This window comes from Syngnathus scovelli, chromosome 12 (assembly GCF_024217435.2).
Source record: "Syngnathus scovelli strain Florida chromosome 12, RoL_Ssco_1.2, whole genome shotgun sequence".
Classification (NCBI taxonomy): Eukaryota; Metazoa; Chordata; class Actinopteri; order Syngnathiformes; family Syngnathidae; genus Syngnathus; species Syngnathus scovelli.
In genome coordinates, this window is record NC_090858.1 from 1,211,773 (window position 1) to 1,230,700 (window position 18,928).

The following is an 18,928-nucleotide window of genomic DNA, read 5'->3' on the forward strand; positions in this document are numbered from 1 at the left end:
TCACAGATGACAAAATCACGTCTTTACTGTTTTCCTCGTTGTAACTGGATTTACAGTTGTGCTCAGTGATGCCAGTCTTTAAAAAAAAAAAAGAGCAAAGCTAAATATCTTGCAAATAAATTTGATATCTCTATACCTAACTACACATTTTCTTAAATTGATGGGATCCCTTTCATAGTTACACTTTTTCCAGATTTTCTTGATTCATTGGAGTGATTTGATGTTACGAAATGTGGCTGCCTGTGGATTCTTTGAGATACGTTTGAGTAGATATGAAGTGTAACACTCGGTTATTCGCGGAAAAGTGACATTGACGAGGTCATCCTTTGCTTGCGAAACGCACTCATTACTATATAAAGTCGATAAAACTGTACAGAGCAGAGCACATAGGTTCAAAAGACAAATCAAGTGGAATCAGGTCAGATAAATTACAAAGCCTCACAGAAGTCTGTCCTAATAGACTTTCTGGATACTTTGATGATTGGACTACTCGTGACACTAGTCATTATAGCACCACGTGTGACAACCACGGTCACCTTTCAAGGAGACGCCGTACAAGGCCGACAGACACTGATGCACTCGCGTACATCATGTCGAGCAGAAAATCAGTTCCCTCCGTTTAGCTTCATCATGTCACACCGCATCGTCGAGGTCCCCTCGCTCGTCATTTTTAACACGCTAATGTGATGAATGCTGTCAGCTCGTATCATGTTTGAGTGCACTGTAAACACAGTTCCCTCCCCTCCCCTCCCCACCCCGTGCGGCTTATGCAGCTTTCTGATTCCTGCTGATCAATTCACATGTCATGCGATCAATGACGGAAACACATTTGTCGTCGCCGCCGGTCATCAAAAGCCACGCTCCGTCAGCCCGGACTGACATTTAAGACTGCGCTGATCAATCGTTTTGGCTCTATAGATAGTTCATGATCGATATTTTAGACATGATCCACGTCAGGCAAATGGTTGTAAACACAAAGGCTATCGTGATGTCGTTTTGCATTATCCATGAGTGACATATGCAGAGCGTTATTGTAAAAAATAATATATATATATGCACTGTCCCATTGAAATTTAATGGGAATTCTTTTTTTGTGTGAAACGTTAAGTTCTGCAAAAACTAAGTGGATTGAAAAAAATAATGCCTCAAGCTGTGTCAATGTGTGGAGTATGTTTAAATTGGTGTAAATTGGATGTACTACGTGGGCGTTAATCTATGCTATCTATGCTAGCAACAAATCATAGAGTGAAAAGCCGAACATTTCAATGCTCTTCCACTAGATGGTAGAAGCTACAACTAGCCTTTGGATCACCTGTTGTTATTCATCCAACAGAGAATATCTTTGTGTTCGAGAAGAGCTCAGGTACCTTTTGTGATATTTTTGTTTGGTGCCGTGGAGGCTCGTCTAATATGAAATAAATCTTATCGAAAGGTTGCGACACACTTTGTCAAATGGGTAAATGAGCCACGCCGCAAAGCCTCTGCGGGTGTCAACTGCCTGATACACTTTGACTCAAAGTCAAAATCATTTGACCCCCCCGCGAGAAAAAAACAAAAAATAGTAAGAGAAACACGAAACCTTTTACCTAGCTCTCACAACCTGCCCCAACTTGACAAGAGTTGCGTGTCACCATTGTACCACCCAGCCGTCACCACCCCCGCCCCATGATGGATGAGAAGCTTGCTTGAATTGAATCGGCATGTCAGTGGGAGAGCGTGGTTCTGTCATTGTAATGGATGCCAACATATTTAAAGGCATCATGTGAGACATTAGCCTCCACCGCTCCAAGCCCCTGAGAGGGCTGCGTCGTGCTGGAAACACTTTTCCTTACCCGGCCCGCTTGGAGCCAGAGAAGACACTCACGTGATTCCATCAGCTTTTGTACAATAAGAGCTCCGACGGGATTGCTCGGCGCTAAGAAGTTCAAGATGTGTTTGAGAGCGAGTGACGACAGACTTAAGGTGCCCGCTGTAGGAAAGCAGACGTCCACCGTTTGAACCGCGGCTGCATGCAGTCGGGATGGAAACCGTCAGTGTGCTTATTACATGTAGATGACTCAGGGTAGTTTCAGCCGTAAGCAGCTGTTGATTTATGGACGGCCAGTGAACTCCTGCGGCCAACAAGGTGGGGGCTGAGAGGGAGATTATAGCCGCGCAACCTCAAGCCAAAAAAGAAAGAGAATGAGAACCTTTCCCTTCTCTTCATGCCAAACTGCTTTACATGGCAATTAGCTGTGTCCTCATTTAGTTTGCCCCATCTCAAAGGGTAATCAAAGTCATACATCATCTTCAAGCTCTGCTAATTATCCCAGCTCGGTTGCAGGAAGGTCCTGTCACCCACATATTTATTGCAACAAGACGGTAAAAGAAACTGGAAAGGTTGCCTGTACCAACTGCCTCACATCCTTGACATACCTTGTTTTTTTTTTTTTTTTTTTTTTGCAAATGTGCTACGCAAAGGGGAAACATCCGCAATCCGCATAAATCACCTTTTCTCATTGCGGTAACAAAATGTTCCGCCAGAGCTATGGTGCACAAGTGTTGGAAACTAGAGAGCACAAACATTTTGGGGGTCAGCTTGTCTGTGATGATTTACGTGCTTTTGGCTAATGGAGGAAGCACAAGAGAGATACTGTAGTCGAAAATGGCTCGTGGGCGGCCCTGCTGTTTTCAGTACTTATAGAAACGAGTCAGAGGCATGCATGTGTGAGCTATGCAGCACTATGCACATATTTACATATACGCTGTGCACAAACGTAGCTTCAATAAATTCAATCCCTAGCATTTTTACTTCCTCGGTAGAAATTATTGTAGTTGTATCTTCTGCCATCTAGTGGAAGAGCATCTGGGTGGGGTGTGCACACAAATGATTGGGCGTTGACGGCTGTTTCCGAGCCACGTATATTTTGGAAAACCACGCAAGGTTGTTTGCACTCTGCCAAGTCGAGATAGTCAGGGGAATGAGAGGAACATCATTGGTTGGCCATGATTGAAGTCAGCTGTGACCACTCCCACTGCGGCGCAAATCTCCTTCTCGCAGATCCGTCAGCCTGGGCTCTGTAAAGCCATCGTGCGCTGTACAGGAAGGATTTGATGCCGGTCATGAAAATAAAGCTCTTAATGTGGAGCGACTCACCTCCCAGGCACAAGCAGTAATTTTGCGTAATCTGCGTTTATAGTCTTTTGTTATTCGCAGCAGTTAGCATAATTTTACAAAATGTTAATATTACTGAAAACATTCCTCTACCGTATTATAAAAGCAGCAGTTTGACCATGAAATGGATTCATTTCTATCATCCTCTTAAAATTCTCTTTGAATTTTGTTTTGTATTTTTATTGTATTAGAATAAATCATTGAACGACCAGCATCCAATTATAGTAATTCCAGTGGACTAACATTTACTTAACCAATGCTAGCAGTCATGCTAGCACTAACATAAGTGTATTTGGGTTTGTATTGCCGAAACTAGTATATTTACGTTATAATCGTGACGTGTCTTTTTTCCCCCCTTAGCGGCAAAGCTATTCTTGTCGAAACAAATGACAGATTTAGCTTTAAAATAAAAGGTGAAAGGAAAGGGAGTGGAGTCAGATGCCATTCTAGCGATGACGGCAGTCCACACTGATGCCCTGACACGTCGGGATGTTTTGGCCCGCATCCGCCTGTCACCTCCATACCCAGATAGGACATCCGTCTTGGTCCGCTGATGGCGGGCGGCCCTCATTCCTTTCTGCCTCCTTGCTGTCTTCTCGTAGCCGCCGTCCTCCCTCTCCGCCTTCAGACTGGCAGCCGGTCGCGGTGTGGCTTTTGGAGTCAGGCGAGAGCGCGCAGGGTTGAGAGCTGGAGGCAAAGAGGAGACTAATTGTCAAGGTTATGCCTCAGAAGATGATTGATGTCAGGCCGGGCTTTCCTGTCAGCCTGTCAGGAGGCAGGAATGTTTAATGTTCTCATTATTGGTTACGCTGTTGTGTATATTTCTCTGTCAGCGCCACCGAGCCATCTGAACTGCCAAAGCACTTCAAAGGCCTGCAGGTCATTTATCTTCCCCCCCCCCCCGACCGACCGACCGACCGACGTTCCCAATGCTCAGCCTCAGCTGAGTGCCAGTGATTTGTTATGACTTGAGAGCTGGCTGACAGACAGGCCCTCTGTAAGGCGAAGGAAAAAGGAATCCTTTTTGTCACACTATGAAAACATCAATGTTCCCATAATGGGCTACAACTGTCAGCGGAGGCCAGCACCTGACAGTCGCGCGGCCTCGCTAATTTGCAGTCCCGGCCGGCGACTTGCACTTTTTTTTTGGTGGGGGGGGCGGATTCGGCTGCGGTGGTGTCGCACACAAACGGGACGCCATCTGTTGTTTGCCGCTGCAGGGCGGGCACGCAGAGAGAGGAGACAGAGGAAAGCTATGCTAATTGAAGGCGCCTCGTCATTTCGCATTAATCGTCTCGCCCGCGTGTCCTTTCTTCAGTTGTCAGAGCCGAGCGGCCGAGAGGAAAAATAGCTCGCACGAGGACAGGAAAGGATGATAGGGCTGAGGAATGCCCGAGCCAAGACAAGGATGAGATAGAGCGAGGAAGCCGGGCTAAGGAGGTGAGAGAGAAGGAAAAGGTGAGGGAAGGGAAGGGATGGAGCCAGTGTGCAGTGGCTTGGGTGGGGGGAGATCAGGTCTTTGTTTCCTTTCCCAGGCCATGACATGAGTAATCGTTTTCTTCTGATCTAATTTTGGAACATGAAAAACAGCACATTTGTCTTGTAGAAAAATGGCGCGCCCGCCGAGCCACGCAGATGGAAATTTCGAGCCCCGAAAAAGATTAAAGTGAAATTCCTCCCCTTCGAACTAATCACGACTTGTAGATTATACTGCCGTCTTAGCCAGATGGTGGGTTTGATTCGGCGGACCCTTCCTCACATGAATGAACGCTTGACTGTTAGCTTTGACTTTGCTGAGTGAAATGTCTATCAGGTCTAATGGAGTGCCTGCCAGCCCGACCGACCGACCGACCGACCGAGCAAGACACCCTGCTGCATCTCTGTCGACACTTTCTGCATTTTTCATGCCTTCCGCTCTATGCAGAACACGGCGCTTCCTCTTCCACTTCTCACTCTGTGCCGACACCCTCCTTTTTTTTTTTCTCCTTCCTTTCCTTTTCCACACGGAGCGTGGCGAACAAGAACAAACTTGTGTCCACAGCTAATTTCCTTCCATAGGTTAGGGCCATAACTCTGGACTGGCGAGTGTCACCTGGGGCAAGGAGGGACGGGAACTCAATAGTAATGTGATTAGGCGCCCGGTCAATATGGCTGCATACACAGCAGTATGTTAACCAACCTAATTATGAGCGGGGTGATAAAAGGAGAGTGGGTGGCCGACTGCCCTTTGGCACCGTCCTTTCCATTGTGGAGACGCTCGCTCGCTCGCTCGTACAGTCATCTGTTTTATTTGGAGAAGGGCTCGTTTTTCACACTTGCCACAGCCAGATAACAAATGCGCTGGCGTTTGTCTCCAACGTGGCAATTTCAGAAGAGCGATTTTTACATCTGGCGCACGTCTTGTTTGAGTAGTCGAGTGTCAGCCATGTTTATTATTTGCAGTTATGCTTTGTTTTCGCAACATCTGTGGCACATTCCAAAAGTTTTGCGGGATATCAATGATTGTCATTTTATTACCATCTACTTGGTAATTGTGGAATACAATTTATTCCCTGACGTTGATTGACTGAAAGCGTTTTATTATGACTTTTGGGATACATTTTGGTAAACTGTTAGTACTGTTATATGATTCAAATAAATTAACACCAAAGTGAAAAAGTCTAAAGTGAAAAAAACTCAAGTAGTGAGTAATGAATAACTTCTAATGTATTACTTTTTAAATCAATGCATGAGTGCCAAACAAAAATTACAAAAATATAGGAGTGAGCACTTTCTAATTTTGCCCAACCGTAGCATTTTAATTAACCCAATAATCAATTATATACCATGTTAGGCAATTTCTTCCACAGGAAATTGCTTCAAAATATTTGTCTGCATTTGTACTTCTGAAACAATACAAGTTTGTTGTCGGCCGAATGTTGACAATTTCAGCAAAGCACGGATGACAGCACATAACGATAAACAGATTAAATGTGACAGTCAGACATCTCTTCTGGTTATGTTGAATGGTCGAAGGGATCTCGTGACAGCGGCAGAAGACAAATTCTCTCAGACAAACCAAACCAAAACAAAACAAAGAGATTGTTCAAGCAGTGATAGTTAAAATGAAAAAATAAAACCATAAATAATTTTAAGTCCACTGAAATGTTTAACAACAAAACCTTCTAGGATGATAAACATGAATCAAAAAGCCTTTTACCAAGTAAAATGTGGGTCTGCTTGACAATAAATCAGTCACAGCATTTGACTTGACCTGATAAAATTTGACCCAGGGCATATTTTGGCAAGTTTGTGAAAGTCAGATCTATGAATGTTTTAGTTGAAATCCCAAGCAACTGGCACATCTCTTTCGGCTCCATCCATTGTTCATTTGCTCCATCTGTGGATCTACCTAAAGGAAAGACCTGGAGTGACTCATTTTGGCAAGCCCCTAAGAACTTGGAATGACTTTTTCATTCTATCACAATCTCGCACACCGCTGGCTGTCCAATTTCTGGCCCATCTTGTGTTCTCCCGACAGCCAGAACTTTCAAATCTGCTGGTTGACGATTTTGCGTGGCAGGCCGCCCGCCACTCTCCTTGTTCGCTAATAAAGCAAAGGCAAATGTTTGGACAGGGCGGCAAAAGAAACAGAGGTGCGCAGGAGGAACGGAGCCAGCACAAAACGTTATTCATGAGCGCGCCGGAGCGAAAACAACAGCCGGCTGGCCGGCCGGCCGGTCGGCCCTCTGGAACTCGGACGACGTCACGGACCACAAACATGACTGAAGGGAGACAGAGAGCGCGCAACGCCAATATGTCACACGCTAAATAGTTTTAAATTAGAGGCTGTATACGCCTGTTGGAGACTACATTCATCATCCTCAACATTGGTCTGTTTCTTGCAAGCCTGGCAGTAAGAGCTTCCACATGCCAGCCTCGGCGCTGGGGAGAAACAGAATCGGGTTATCAGCAGAAGTTTACTTGTCTTTAATCAGCCTGTAGCTAATTACCAGGCTTCCACACCGCGTGGCCGTAAGTCATTAATCATACAGGGCGTCTGGGAGCTCTCAGCGTTGTCACGGAGCAGCGCGGCAGACAGGAGCTCCCTTCTCCACGCTGCCGTTGCACGGAGCCCATCCGGGGGTGATGCCCCCGCCGAAGGAGGCCATGTGTTGTGTCACACAAAAGCGCACTTTAAAACAAAACTCGCTCGACGGCTCGTTAGCATGTTTGGTCAGTCAAAGCCGTCCCCCCAGGCCCAGGCGGCACGGGATGATGTCAGCGGGTATGCGCCACCGGTTAACTTAATCACCAGTTAGCTTGTCGGATGTTGGGCTCGCTCGAGACTTTCCGTTAGTAACGTAAAGTGAAATTAGGGGTGAGGAATAAAATGATCATTTGGAGCCACCGGGTGATACATCATTCTGTCGACGGCACGCCGCTTTCGTCCGGCGGTGACGACGTGTGGCTTTTCAAATGACAACAGATCGGTCTCCACAAAGGATACATCAGTGGGATTATTTTGCCCGTCTGCCGCTTGAAAAGGTTCATGTGTGTGATGGTCAGAGATGGATGATCCTGGTGAAATGTTTGTCATGGTTCCATCCAACCAGTTGTTTAATAACAGTTCTTGAGTGGCGGTGACTGAAGGGCGTGGACTCAACCCTCGGACTATGCCCATTTGCCATCAGCATTCATTTAAAAAAAACAAACAAACATGTTTTATTGTTATATTATCTGTGTTGCTCCACCTTGTGTGTTCAAATATCTCTTGCCTAAAATGTTGCAACACCGCCGCTTAATTCTATTCGTTAACCCGTAAATGGTGTTTCCCATAGTCTTAGCATTAGCATAAATGCAAACTATGTGGTAGTTTGAAATACACAACGTGTAGTTTTCCTTGCTTTGTTTGACAGTAAATCTCACTTAGGAGTGGCAATAAATAGCTTGAAGTATGTTTGCAAATTTTAGCTGCCAATTGTTGCGAAGTGAGTTGAGTCACTCCTACCGTACAGAGATCACATCTCAAGTTTGTGCTCGCAATTCAGCGCAAAAAAAAATATATATATATATATATATATATATATATATATATATATATATCTTAACTCTTGTGTCGTCGCTTCCCGGTGCTGGCAACTGTCAAGTGAGCCTTTCAAACTATTTTCATGCATCTCAAACACTCACGGTCGGCTGAGTGTCTCCATTGAGCAAGTCCAACAAAACGAGTCTTTGTTCACCTTGGCGGTCACAAAGACCCGTACGATAAAATACAGTCTGTGGGTTTTAGGTGGAAGTCTTGGATGTAAAGAAGCCGCAATTTCTCCCCTGACTGTTGAGCACAAGGTTGCTGAGACAGACGGCGCGGCGCGTCTTGTAAAAGTAAAAGACTTGGCGTCAAATGAAAGATTGTTTTATGTCAGAGCTGCCAAAGCTTTATGCTCATCATTTATCTTGTTACCGATAGATCAAATTCACTCGGAGGAAGATTCATGAAAATGTATGAGAATGTAAATGGACGAGTGACCCATTCATCTTCTTTAAAGTGGCAAATGTAACATGCTTCTCATCCCGGGTGATAAACTCGTACCTCACTCTTTTATGAAGGATTCATTGTCGATGGCGATGGAGTCCTCCTGAATTCCATTACGCTGGCAGGTAGAGAGGCTGTGCCAAGGCGCACATCACTCAAGCTGTCAAGCACACGTCTGACCCCAACGTTTTCCCCGTGCCGTTTGGTCAAAGCTGCCTGTGTTTTGTCCAAAAAGTTGCACTCAAAGCCAGTTCCGCCTTTTTTTTTTTTTTTTTTTACTTCATGTGTTTTCATTTGATGCTGTTTCCTGCAAAATAACATCAATCATTCTTTTCCCTTCTGGAAGAAGAAAAAAAACAAACAAACCAAAAATGCGAGTGATTCCCATTTGGCCTGCAAAAGTTGCATTTGACTAGCCCGTGAGGACACTGGCATTAAAAGTCGAATATTTCTACTGGACACAGTGAGTGTTGAGTGAATCAAAGGGGCAAAGCTTCTCAAATAGCACTTGGCATACAAACACACGGCCAGACAGAAACATACACACATTAGCCGAGCGACTGTGAGGGGCCTTATACTTCTTGTCAGTCGGACGGCTTGATGAAGTAATGATTAATACGGTGGATGTTTGGAAATGTAAACTGGAGCAGCGTAAATAAACTACGGAGGCTTTCTCCGGATGATTAAATGGACGTTTCACGGCTGATTGAGCATGCATTCATTCCACGCTAACCCTGTCAACAGCAACAGCGGCGAGCTTCTCTTGACTGAAGTGTATTGTTACCGTGTCTGATGATAACTTTTTAGCTTTATTTAAAACACCGCACAAATGACTGCAATTTACAACGAACCATTACTACTTTTCTGTTTTCCAGGGCGCCGTCCTGTGGTATCGTAGGGCATTACAGAAAGATCGCAAAAAGCATGACCAGGTGAAATTTCATTGATTTCTTTTTTTAATAGCCGACATTGTCACAACTTCAACTGAATAATGGATCCCTACGACGATGAGTGTCCTATAACAATATGTAACGAGCTAAAATGTTTTGGTGTTGACAGTTCTGCCGTTATAAACTTATTGTAATGGTTTAAATGCCGCATATCGTTCCAGCATGCGCAAGAGAAAACACATCATATTATTACAAAAGGAAACTCATAAGGTGGCGATTCGAGCTCGTCATTGGACGGTAACAATATGATGGCCATCGTTTTATATGCACATGTAGCTCGTTGAAGATCAAGTGACTCGATTTGTATAACCACTGGGATGGTCTAATGAGGTCATTTATATGGCGGACAGGTTTATAACTGCTAGCCTAACGTCATGTCCCGTAACAACTATCCCAGAAATCCGGCCATAAAAGCAAACCGTAAATTCCATATTTTCCCTTTACAGTCCCTTGAATTTATCTCGACAGCTCATATTTTTCAATAAATCTTTTGATGAAATGCGGGAGCAATAATGTCAATCGAGATTTCCTAAATGGATCCTCGTCGCAAGAAATGTCATGAATGAGATTTCCTCCCAAAGCTTTTGATGAATCTAGAAAGCTCTCTGTTGATACTTGTGTAACTGACACAGAATCAAAATAATGAGTAAATAATTGGGTCAAGGCATTGTGTTGAGTTATTTGATACTTTGAAGGTTCGTGAGTCAGTTTGTAGAATAGTATGGAAAAATATGCCTTATGAGAAAACTTCTAACCATCATCATGTGTGATGTGAGCAGTTTTTTTGAGACTTTGGCTTTTTAATTGACAAGGAAAAAATGGAATAATACTAATAGCAAGATTTTGTATAATTGTAAAATGACATCCATAAGTTGCTACTCAGCAGACCTTTCCATTGTGTCCGCTTAAGCAGGTTTACTTTATTTTTATTTATTTTTTGACAGTTGGGAATCTTGTTTTTGATAGTAGCAGTGTGAGCATATAACATGAAAACATTTTCCATGACTTCGCATATTTTTTCAATTAATTGTTTTAATTGATTCCACTGTGGCTCAAGACAGCAAAAACGATGAGATCAAAATATCTTAGACTACAATTTCCATGCCATTTTCTTCTACATTCTTATAATGGCATCTGTATTTTCCTGATCTGTCATTTCCACGGCCTTTTCAAAAGCGTTTAATTAGTCGAAATACACCATTTGCTAGAGTGAGACAGATGCAAGGCGCAAAAATGTGCAATAAAAAAAAAAAAAAAGCCAATAAAATGTAAGCGTGTGGCCAAGCATTCAAAGAAAATTGCTTTTGACGTGTGTCTCAGTATTATGTTGGTTTGCTCTGGACAGCATCTGGTGTGAAGTGGATGTGTGCTATTAACGAGTCCTCTAGTCGGGGTCCCACCCCAGCATGGCTGCTTGTAAATGGCACTCTCTTATGGAGACAAATCACCCACCAGTTGGACTTTCAGTGGAAGGCAGTCGGAGTACATAAATATAGCCCCGAGGAAGCACCGCTAGCCATGTGATACTCAACAGATAGACTTTCCCGAGCCACTTTGCGCTCCAGCTAACAGAAGCACCTACAAGCTCGTAACACTCTGTGGAAATTAAATCCCAAGCTTGCTCCAAATGCTTTTCAACAGGTACATTTAGCAGATGAGATGAATGAACCAATAAAAAGAAAGCTGGATGTTGGAGAAAACGTGTCGAAAGACTGCAGCTTTGTTGGGGAGGTTTCCTCGCGTGCATTTGAGACCATTCCCGGCAAATGTTTGCGGAGAAACGAAGCAGACTTTGACAATTGGGAAATAGAATGTTGCCAAGTTCATTTAAAGCCTCCACAAACCTGCGTTTGTTTCATAGTCTATTTATCAAGTGTTGGTTATATAATACACTTTGTGGCTGTAATAGTTTTGGAACTGGCGCTGAAATATGAGAACTTTGACCTGTGTACAGTGGATACAGACAAAAACCAGTTTTTAGGGTGACTCGAACCCAGGAATGATAATATTTTTTTCTTCTGATCTACTCCTGAGGCTAAATGTCATTGCTCCATCTGTTGTTAGCAAAAAAAAAAAACGTAGCTATCATTTTTTTGCTTTGAAGGTTCAATTACGAGATGTTGTTGGCATGCCCTTTATTGTGTCTTGTCGCTCAATGTGACTCGAGTGACAGTTTATTTATTTTTTTCTTTCTAACGCAACTGAAGAATTTGTAATTATTTACTGACTGGTGTAATGGCAATTGTTGTAAATGAAAAGCTATTTTGGGCTTCCCTAAGAAGCTGGTGCTAGCAGCAAACAAAATGGTAAGACTATACCATCAGACGACTCTGTTAATAGTCAAATTAGTGATTATGGCTTTGAAGTTTAAAAGTAAAGACATTTTGTGTCTCGCTTGCCTTGCCACACTCCCCTGCCACCGCCGCCGTCGTATTTGTTCACAGCTGTCACTTTGTTTTCTCTAAACAAGAAGCAAGGAATGTTCTACAGCCGCGCAAACGCACACAAGCAAGTCTTCAAGCCTGTCAAAAGCAGGTCGGGCCACGTTGAAGGTCCGAAACAAAATCCTTTGCTGCAGCGCTTGCAATTTTGGACAGTTTTCAGCTAAACTTCGGCTAAACGTCAGGACCGCAGATTTACACAAGTGTTATATTTGACTTTCCAGAATATATCCAGTATTGTGTAAAGTCATTTCAAAGCCAACACAGTGACACTTGAAGTGGGCTTTTTCTTTTTGTGACTCGCTATTGAGCATTTTTGATTCACTCTCGAGTTGGAGAATTTTTCAATGCAACTGTACAAAAATAATTCAACCACCACTAAAAGCAATTCATGCTGTAAAATGGTTTACTGCCTACTTTTTCAATTTGACTGAGCCCTTGACGTTTAACCTTTGTAAGAACTTCACACTGTTGATATATTTTTGTATAGAAAAGTTCACACAGTTGGACTTTGCACTACAATTGTTCACCTTTGAGTCCAAATCAATGGTGATTCTGTGTCAAAATAAGCCGCTCACTTCCGCGAGAGAGCCACACACACCTCCCGAGGCTGTGGCAATAGGTATTTTCCCAATCGTTGCCTCAAAGATCCTCAAGGTGTTGGTTCCAGTGCAAACACAAAACAAGGCTGAGCAATTATGATGAATACAACGGTGACACGGAACGTTTTGCGGTATCGCGTTTCATGCGAGGCCTCGCTCAAATAAAATGCGTTTCCCGACACAGTAAAGCCTCGACACTCCAAATATTTTGCAGTTGGGGCGTAACCAGTCGTCTTTACGCAGCTGTTGAAATATTCCATTTGTAAATTTGGAGATATTCCTGAGCGTCGAGATGGGGCTCGTCGACAGGCTTCAGCGTGACTGACACGCTCATCAAAATGAGAATCCTTCTCGCCTCGGGGAGCTGTGATACCTGTCAAGCAGTGGATATCTTTTAATGTTCCTGTCTCAAATGCATGTCAGAGCAAATGCCAAGTCATAACATCAGTTATTACCTGCGTGTTCAATGCCTGATTTTTCTTATTTACCTACGGTTTAAAAACATCCTTTCACTTGTCTCCCACCTGCCTCGTCGTTGAGGGAATGGTCCCCGTGACAGCTCTTCTGGCTTCAAACTTTGCCTTGATTTCATCCCTTTCTTTTTTTTCTTTTGATTCATTCGGCTTTGATTGACTCTTTGACTGCGCTGCTCTGCGAGCGCGTCGTCGAGGTTGCGTCGCGCCTTGAGTTTTTCCAACGCTTAAAGGCCTGATAATGCCTGCTGCCATTTTTCACATGGGAGAAAGTTAGCAGCAAAATGACCATGGCCATTACCATTTGTTGGTGGAAAACACCTGGTTTACAGGCAGAGCGAGATGCTGAAAATATTTATTTATTTTTTCTCAGCAACTTGAGCAGAACCAATCGGGATAGAGAGCATTGAGAATGCGTGTGTTTTGTAATAATGCCAAGCGACATTCTTCACGGCAAAAGAAAACAAGCAAAATGTAGGTAATTCCAGACTCGATTCTTCAGTTAACAACGAAATGCATTAGAGCAATAAAAATGATGACGGAGCCCCATATTTCCCGGGGCTGTGTTGCCGGGACGCCTGGCCCAATTTGTCTGGCAGTCAGGCCCATTAGTCTGCCGAGTTCCTTTCTTAATACGCTCGGCTGGCCCAAACGTCTCAGATCAATGTTTGATACATCACCGCATCATAACTTACCACATTTGGATGAGTTGAGAAATGTCCCGCTCTCCTCTTATTTCCTCCGAGAGGTCTCTATTGGAAGTCGCGGGGCTCAAGGGGGGCAGTTTGCTTCGGCAGTGTCCTAGCAGAGGTAATTGTTTGCTCTGCTGACATGAATGAATTGCCGGAGTAATGCGCGGGCTGGTAATAGGTGAATAGTTTATATCAGCATGATAAATATAGCTCTCATAAATCACATAAGTGTTATATATTGCTGTTTTTAGCGTGGGGCTCCGACCAGGAATCTCTGGAGTGTGTCACACTTTCGACTTGTCTGTGTAGTAATGGTTCATTGCTTCCTTTACTCCGTCATTGTACATAGCACTATTAATGTCCCCATATTTCTTCAGAGGTCTTATTTTTTTACTTGTGCAATAACAAATACAAAGATGTACTAGTGTGCAAAAATCACCACTAAATTTGTTTTTATGAGCCTTTTTTTTTTTATTTCTCACGGCGGTCAATATGAATAAATACGACACAAATGAGTTCACAAAACATGAAGGACCAATCTATTTATGTTTCAACAACCAATTATTTCATTGCACCCCTCAAGTGATTGGCTAAGGGTGCTTTATCTTTTGATACCGTGTGAGTCAGTGTTTATATTAGGTAACCAGGAAGTAGCCTGCTAAATAATAAACCAAGCCCAAATGTAAAGCTCCCTGATTTTTTTTTTATTACGTTTTTTTTAGTGGAGCCCTGTGCTCTCCTTAGTGTGATTCTAGTTTTTAACGTCATAATGGCATGTTATAGTCGCCTATGATAGTACTGTATGTGCAAAAAAAACCAAAAACAAATCTGTGACATTGTTTACTATCGTTTAAATTGTTCAGAAATTAAACAGTATTCTCGGGGTGCGGCACACTGAAAATATTCCACTTGTCTGAACTCGAGTGAGTAATTGGTACCGTTGTTAATTCAAAAAATAAATAATTATTTGGCATTCATTAGTCTTGGCTTGCATTCATTCCCAGAAGAATATTTTAAGGGGGGCAATAATTCCACACCGCACCTCAAAAAAAAAAAAAAAAAGTGAAACACGTTCCCAACGAGCAAAACTCAAAGCACTGCACGATGAGATAATGTATTAATTTATTTATTTACTATTGTTAACACACAACGGTTCGACGTTCATAGATATGCACATTCATGATCATGACTATTTTTTGGGTACCCAATCTTCTTTTTTTGTTGCTAAACTCTTATTGTATGTTTTTTTGGGCTCAGGCCAAAGCTATTTCGAGAACCCAAATATTGCTTTAGGTTCTCTCTGGTGGCAGCTTGGCAAGCAACAATGTCGAACTGAGAAACGTTAGTCAGGCCATAGCCGTGTTTAATAAAACGACAATGCTTTGGCACCATCTTGTGGCCTCTAACCTGTTTGGGCAAGCATCAATGACTTTATTCATTTTTAATTTTTGTTAAATTGTATTCAAAATGGTCTACTATATGTAAAGTATCTAGGCAACTGTATACTTTTTTTGGGGGTATTGTCATTTTTACCTGGGGTTATTCCAAAACCCCCGTGACTGTACACCTTTTCTGCTCCTCAAATATAGTCGTCAAGCGAGGGTGTGTAATGGGGGTAATTTGGTTCTCAAACATCAGTGCCAAGCCAGACAGGAAAATCCCTCCCCTTCTCATTGATTTACAAATGTGAAGCGCTCATCCAGGTGATGTGGCGAGAAGTGGCAATGTTGATCTGTCGCCGCCACTCAGTCGCGAGGGCCGACGGGACACTTTCTTGTGCCTCGACAGCCTAATTGAGGTCATTTCTGGCGGCTTTGGGGATCCGCTTCGCACCGGGGTGTTTTAGCGCGCAGATAATTTGCCCATTTTCCACATTCTGACAAAGGATATTTTATGAAAATGCACCCTTATTCCTGGCACCTTAATGGAGTGTGCTGGAGTGGCCGATGAGCTTGTTGCTTGTCACGAGTACTCTATATGTAAAAAGCAGCCGAATAACTACTGTACGTGCTGTTTTGCTTTTGTGTTCAGGAGGATCCCAGGACTCCAAATCACAAGATGATTGACGTTCTTTGCAGGTCAGTGCATTCATAATACACGTCTTGTATGGGTACATCATAGTTGAATTCATCGGCTACCACATAATTATCTTCCAATGCTGGCTTGCTGTTAGTTCATAATCAGTTTGGCACATGAGCATATGAGAACAAAATGGCCGTCTCGCGTTATGACGCACACGTTGACGAATATGGAGCACACCTTATGATCTCGTCCAGGTGAAAATGTAAAGTTTGGTCAATCTGCTAGTGGTTGACTTGATGAGTTGGTGTCTTAAGGCCTTTTTGCACTGCACTTATTTTTGTTGACGTTCAGGATGATAATCTAGCAGATAGCTAGCAAGCTGTTGTTTTGTTGCTGCTAGCACTCTGAAGTCATTCCGCTAGACCTAAATTGCATTTTGAAACTCAATCCCCGTTTTAAAACCCCGATTTGAAACCCTAATGGCGTCAAACAACTACCGTACATAGTATCTTGGAAAGCCAGTTTACAGTACAACAGCTTGTTTGAAACCCTAATAGTGTTTTCAGTGCCTGTCCCTAATTTGCCACCGTAGTCCTTAATTAAAACCTGCCCCTGTCTTGGAACATTCATTTGAGGCCCTGGCCCTGACTCGAAGTTTGAAATCAATCCAGTGAGTGTAAATGTGGTATGCTGATGTCTTGGACGATAATGCTGACATGTTTTGAAATATTGTTGCGAAAAAGCAAACTAGCTTGTTCTTTTATCCTTTGCACTGAGGTTTCCTAAAATATACTGACATGTAACATGACGTGGTTTCAGTTGTGAAGTTTTCCAAATTGCGCAAATGCACAGATTGATGATTGTATTTTTTTTTTTAATGTCTTACTAATAACAGGCAGCTTTTGAAGGGCGGGAGGAATCCCCCAAAGATGTGGGAGCATTTACAAGCACAGTCATGTGTTTATTACAAGCTGCACTTTATGACTCCATTATCACAATCAACAACAAAGAGGACGACGCGACGCTGGCATAAATCACCTGAGCAGATCATGACTCATCTTACCTTGAGTGACATATTTACTGGGGCCGCGCATGCAAAAGAATAGTGGCGCTACACCCAGATCACCTCCTGAGAGGCGCAAATGTTATTAAAGAGAGGAAAGATGTAATTGTAAGACATAATTGCGGCTGGGAAAATGTCAAGTGATCACAAAGAGTCCGCTTCCTCCGTCGCTTTGACCTTTTATTGTCTGTTAAAACAACGTCGTAAAAGATAATAATTGCTCCTGCGCTGGTGTGTTTGCTTCGCCTTTTGCATGTCATGCCTTCTTGACATTCCTCAAAATTGTTCGAGCAGACCAAAAGATGTGTCATGCACCCTCTAATGACAGATTTAGCGGTGCTAGAGTTGAATATGAGGTTAGGTGTGTGTATGTGTGTGGGTGTGTGTGTGTGTGTGTGCGTGCATGCGCGTGTGCGTGTGTGTGTGAATCGTGTCATGACCCATGCATCCCACCCACTCACCTCTCGCCAGATGTCTTTGCAGCTTTCCTGCAGATGACTTTATTTTGAATTTCTTGGAAGCAGCTCCCATTCATGTTCAACTTCATCCACTCAAGTGTTATGCTGGACCGACTTCAGACACTGTTAAGTGAATTCAGGGTTTTGTTTCAAAATACATTATGCACGTTTGAAGATAATTGTTGAAAACGTGGTGACTGAGGTTTTTGTAGTATGCACTCGGAGCGATAGATAGTGATGATTCCCCCTATGCCCCCCCATGCATTCCTAGAAACAAGGTCATAGACCTGCTTCAGAATTGGTGCTGATCAGGAAGTTCTTCAAGCATGAACAATGAAAGTCTCCTAAAAAAGTCTATTAAAATTAATTTTAATTGACTTATTTCTGAATGTGCAACTTTGGTAAGCAAGGGAAAACCAGGCAAGTGGAAACGGGCTCCAGCAAAACTTTCAACTTTTTTTATTTATTTATTTTTTTAATCAGAGTGGAAAGAGAGTGGGGATTTATTCCACCACACATGAAGAAGTCCTTGATTATTTGCAAACACTGCAAATTCCCTTTATGCAGAACCCACTGCTGTGGTGGTCCCCGAACGAGGACAGCTTTCCCTGCTTGTCCAAGTTGTGCAAACGTTCGCTTGCTGTCGTAGTGGCAAGCACACCGAGCTAGTATTGAATTTTCTATCTGGCTGGGAAAAAAAATACTTCTTCACCCAGTCCATGTGTGTGTGCGTGCGTGTGTGCACCCTTGTAATATTCTTGAATGTAGATTATTGCAAAGGGATGCCCCCCCCCCCTCCTTTTTTTACAGGAGTGTATACGGTGTGCACATGACAGTGTTGCTTTTTTTTCAACTTCTCATTGAGTATTTCAAATTATTATTTTCATTCTTAGGCATAACAATAAACAATCAGTGTGACTTTTTTTAATAGTCATCATTAAAATATCTTAAACTTTGCGTGTCGTTAAGGGGATGAATTATTTTTAAATGGTGCAGGACTTACTCAAAGGCCACATCATTAGGTACACAAGGGATTCCCAAACTGCTGAGTGTCTGTCAAGGAGTCCAACAACGTAAACAATCTATTAGCGATCATTAAACACACAATTTTAAAATCCTAAAGTAAGTACCGCGTTGTTCTGCAGTTTATATTTAAACTGGTGCAAAATTGCATTGCATCATTCTTTTTTTTTGGTGGTTCCATTATTTTCCTTTTGTCCTTCTACACTATTGTAAACTACCACTGCATTAATAGATTTTAACGCAGCCATTCTAATGAGTCTTTTTAGGAAGTGTAGCTGTCCCTAATAAGGTGTCCATTGAGTCCAGTACTGTTAAGCTTGCATGTTACTCTCACTCAAAATCCCTACCAACCCCCCCCCCAGTATAAAAGTCCTCATCGCTTCTAAGCCTTTTTAAGGCCCTGCTGGACAAAAGTGAATATCCACTTTAATCCGCGTCTTCCATCCCCATGATATGTGTGTGTATAAATACGGTGTGGGTTGGAGGCCATGCAGGCAGGCAAGTCAAGGTGGGAGTCTCGCTAATTCATGCGCAC

At 42.9% G+C, this 18,928-nt stretch overlaps 1 long non-coding RNA gene across 1 annotated transcript in view; it reads left to right on the forward strand.

Moving 5' to 3' along the window:
- Positions 1-18,326, forward strand: part of LOC125978872 (uncharacterized) — a 49,189-nt gene extending 30,863 nt beyond the window's left edge. Inside the window, exons 5-7 of the long non-coding RNA XR_007485145.2 lie at positions 9,545-9,601; positions 15,859-15,905; positions 16,745-18,326. This is a non-coding gene — a long non-coding RNA (uncharacterized lncRNA). The remainder of the gene's footprint in view (positions 1-9,544; positions 9,602-15,858; positions 15,906-16,744) is intronic.
- Positions 18,327-18,928: the final 602 nt, after the last annotated feature.